Raw genomic sequence first — 4,777 nt, 5'->3', positions numbered from 1 at the left:
TATCTGTTTTAAATAAACAATTCTAAAGTTAAAGTCGGAATAATGCTTTCTAACAAATATTTAAATCAATCAATCAAGTTTATTTGTATAGAAAATTCAGCAACAAAGCAGTTCAAAGTGCTTTACATCATAAAAACACAAAAATACAAAGTCATAAAAAACACCATACAGTCAACAATTCAGAAAACCAGTAAAAAATATAAATTTTTGATATGTTGGTCAATCTTTCATTTATTACTGTTGAAAAGCAACTCTAAACATGTGGGTTTTAGTCTAGATTTAAAGGAACTCAGTGTTTCAGCTGTTTTGTAGTTTTCTGGAAGTTTGGTCCCTATTTCTGGTGAGTAAAAGTCGGATGCTTCTATGTTGTTTGATGCAAACCTGAGCAAAAATACAGATTTAAAAAGGCATTACATTATCTGATAATTTATAAGTGCTTATTGTGCAGAATATTATACATGTTTGCTATTATTGTCTTTACTTTAGCTGGGCTAGCTAGCCTGCAGGCTGCTGCTTTACAGACAATCTGGTAATAGCTTGACAACTGTGGATTATTTTGAAAAGAGTCAAATTTGAGTTTGTTGCAAATGAGGGAAAATCAAGTTTACAGTGGGTGCAGGAGTAGTATTGTTATGTTGCTTTAGATAGCAAACTTTAAACTGTAATCAAATCACAACACATTTTAGCGGTTCTGAAACAATAACATTTTAAAAACCACGATCTACCTTGATAGATTGATAAACATTTCTCAGGTTCAAAACATCTACAGAGCTTATTTTCCAGACTCTGGCATCTGAAGTGTGCAGCAATCAGGACATTATAACAATGAAAGTCAAATTGTTTGGATTTCAGATCGTTAGATGATGACTGACACGGCTGCAGGATTCATAGAATCTGTTTGTTGCAAAAATATTCCTCCAGTACAAACAGTTCAGCACATGCAGGCATGAGTGAAGCTGTTCACAACTTCCATATGTGCAAATGCATTCATAGGATTCACTTCAGGCATGTACAAAACACACTGAAAGGCCAAGGAGATCAGTGATCTGCATGCAGCCAAAAGCCTTACTCTGTTACAATAATCTGCATACTGCTCTCAAGTTGGATGGTCACAGAGACCCAGAGTGTCCAGTGTGCCTGCTCCTCCTGTTTAGCAACATGATACCAAAAAGGAAGCTGCTTCCAGAGGAGAAGACACATAAACATAGCCTCTGGTTGTAGCAGATGAGCTTTGGCTTTAAAGGAGCATTGCTGCAGCCTTCTGGATCTGGAACATTCCTGGAATCCACTCTCACTCTGAGTTGGAGCAGATTTCTGCAGCAGCATTGTTCCCATTTAGATTCAAGAAACGCTTTGTGTTGAAATCACACTGCGATCTTGTTACATAACCACTCATAACAAAATATTCGGGTATGATTGTTTTGTTTTTGTTTTTTTCATTTCAGTTTGAGGAATCAGCCATCAGATGGATTGCTTCTTCTTTTTCTGGAGTAATAAATCTGAGCTGTTTGTTCATCTGAAAGAACACAGGACATTATTTTTAATGCATTTAGGCTTAATTAGATTTAAACAATGTCAATATTCATTGCAGCACTGCTGTGGGCAAATTGGCGGTCAGATATTCAAATACTCTCATCATGAAAGGATGACATTAAATTTAGTATTTTGATAAATGCATCCAAACCATTATTCTTACATTATAGATTATAGTATGGGAAAAATTTATTGTTCCACTGGCAGATTATTTCACTTGTAGCTAGTACTTTTTAAGACTTATTGATTTAAAACAAGCTTCTATTCTTTGCTGAAAAGTTACTTACAATTTAGTTTTGTCTTATTTCAGGTGTACCAAGACATTTGCACTAGAAACTAGATCAAAAATACTTAGTAACATTTCATGTTTTTGCAGTGTGGTTCAGAGAATCGTATTAAATTTAAGCTTCAGCATTTTATTCTTCTTCCTAAAGTTTATAAACATCATATGATCATTCAAACTGGGAAAACAAATGGGTAAAATGTATCCTTAATTGCCTCAAATTTACATCCTAAACAAACTAACTCACAAGTAACTTTTCATCAAGATATAAGAGCTTGTTTTAAGTTAATAATTCCATAATATTGATGAGAAAGTAGTTATGAGTGAATATTCTGCAAGTGGAACAATACATTTTCCCATGTTATAAGTCTGAATTTAATATGGTTCTCTGAACCACAATGCAAAAACACAAAATCTCACCAAGTATTTTTCTTGTCCAAATATCTTAGAACACATGAAATAAGGCAAAACTATCTTACATGTAACTTTTCAGGAGGATAAAGTAACTTATTTTAACCTATCATTGCTTAATATTGATGGAAAAGTACTAGTTCCAATGGCAGATTTTATCTTCACTTATAAAACATTTCCCCATGTTATAAGTGAAATAATCTGCCATTTAAACCAATACTTTTTCATCAATATTGAGCAATTATTTACTTTATCTTGCTGAAAGGTTACTTGTAAGTTTTGTCTTAATTCAAGGGAACTAAATTGCATTAGAGACTTGACTACTTGGTGAGATTTTGTTTTTTTCAGTGCAGCAGTTTGTTTTTGTTTTTGTAAACTCTCAAAAGAGGAATAGCCTCCTTTTAATCGCGTCCCTGATTCCTAGGTTTTGCAGAAGCTTCGCCACCAGATGCATGACTCACACCCCACAGAGCCGTTTGGGTGTGTGCTGAGTCACAAAATGTCCCAAACCCTCTTCCGACTGTAAAACTGGCCACACTGTACCGGGAAAACAACACTCGGGGTCAGTGGCGTGTAAAATCAAAACTGGACGAGCGTCTGTTAGTTTTCATTGGCTGCAGGCTGCCATGAATTCCTCCCTTGTTTCTCTTTCGCGTCTTGGAGCTGCTGCAGAGCTTTCGCTCCAAGGCAGTCTGGTACATTCCAGCAGGGGAAAAACACAGAAAGGTGGGGGCAGGGACGAGCAAACGGCAGGGTTGGGTTTGGTTCATCTCACACGTAACAAGCAAAGCAAACGCTGCCAGGGAACAAGGGAGGGACAATCCTGTAAAAGGATCGGGCTGCAGCAGGCTATGAGGTCATTTCAGTGGGTGATGTTACTGGAGCACAACGTTACATCATGTGGTTTCTTTAAAATATATATTTGTGTGTCAAAACCTACTTTTTCCATCCTCCCCGAGCTTGCCTGAAGGAGGAGAAACGTGGAATGTGTATCCAATGTGAATATCCTTGTAGAAATAACACTAAAGCTGCAACTTAAATAGAAATATGTTCACATTTTACATAGATATATTGAGTTATTCCTATTGGCTGTAGAGCTATTGCTAATGAAGATTTAAAAAATATAGGTGTAATACCAGTCAGAAGTTTACATACCCTGACTTTCATAGTAATTTTATGAAACTGAGTGATGGGATGACATAATGCCCTAAGTTGTTTTCACCAACAGTGATTTAGGCAAAAAATAAAAGACTGAGGGCTTAAGGAAGGCGGCGATCCAGCTTTACAAGAACTGGACACACATTTTTACATTTATTGTGGATTTTCAAAGTCTTACAGGCTATAATATATCATAGAGGACATATACATTTCTGCTCATTCATCATGTGAATGAAGGAGAAACTGATGGTGATACAACAAACAACTTTAATCAATCTAGAAAGAATGATGTAATGAGCAAGTTTTAATTTAATTGTGATTTATTGTCATAAAAAGGTTAGATATGCAACTTTACCTCCATTGATATCTGATCAAATGTTCCTCAACAAGTTGCACACCAACCACTTACTTTTTACAAAGAGCAGGAGCTTCTTAAAGAGACAGAGGCGTCAAATTGCAAAGTCATATTTGATAAAATGAAACATTTTTAACAACTGAAAATAACATAGTTACTTGATTGTGCCTGGAATATACATAATACTGCCCATTTCAGAAATATCATATATCTTTGAAGACATTCATGATATTGTCGTGACCCGAAGTAAAGATGAGTTTGACGCTCCTCCTTTAATGGGTTGTGACGGTTTAAAGCCAGATGATTAAAACTTTAGCAAAGTTTGATGCACAAACTTACATCTAAAACAGTTTAAATAAAAGATTAAAGCTTATTTGGAATCTCTCCAACATTTCTTTCTGAAACTTTTGGACCAAAAGCCGAGTCAATTACGAGAAAATAACATGTTTAAAGAAAGTTGATCAATTCTAAGAAGACCGGTCAAATAAAGTTGACTTCATTGCGTCTCACTAATAAATAGCATTGAGTTCACTACTTTTGGTTTGACTATTGAAGAGTAATTTTCAATAATCTGTTGATTGAACCATCATAATTTTTATCATATTCAATGAAATGTATTTTCTGAACAAGACAAATACTCTTAGCTCTTTTATGTTGGTCCAACCAGGATGAAGTTACAAGATTTTTCATCATAAAAGATGTTAAAATAGATTAGGAGATTTGTTTCTCTGACTTGTTAAATGTTAACTTAAGTCCAGGTTCATAGTGCACACATATTCCAGTACATGGTGAGTCTGCTGTTATTTCTGAACGGGGGATTTCCCTGTGGGATCACTACATCTGCTTTCAGGTGGACTGACTTCAAACATGGACAAATTCATTTAAATATAACCCCAGCATGACGGGATCTGCTCAAATTAAGGATAAAATTAATATTTTAATAACAAATGTTTTCATTAAGTACCAGATAGTCAGATTTAATAACCAGTGACAATGTTTCGGGTTTTCTCCAGTTGAAACGTGACTGCAGGCGGGTC

Source organism: Poecilia formosa, unplaced genomic scaffold (assembly GCF_000485575.1).
Source record: "Poecilia formosa unplaced genomic scaffold, Poecilia_formosa-5.1.2 Scaffold38, whole genome shotgun sequence".
Taxonomy (NCBI): domain Eukaryota; kingdom Metazoa; phylum Chordata; class Actinopteri; order Cyprinodontiformes; family Poeciliidae; genus Poecilia; species Poecilia formosa.
This window is presented reverse-complemented; position numbering follows the sequence as displayed.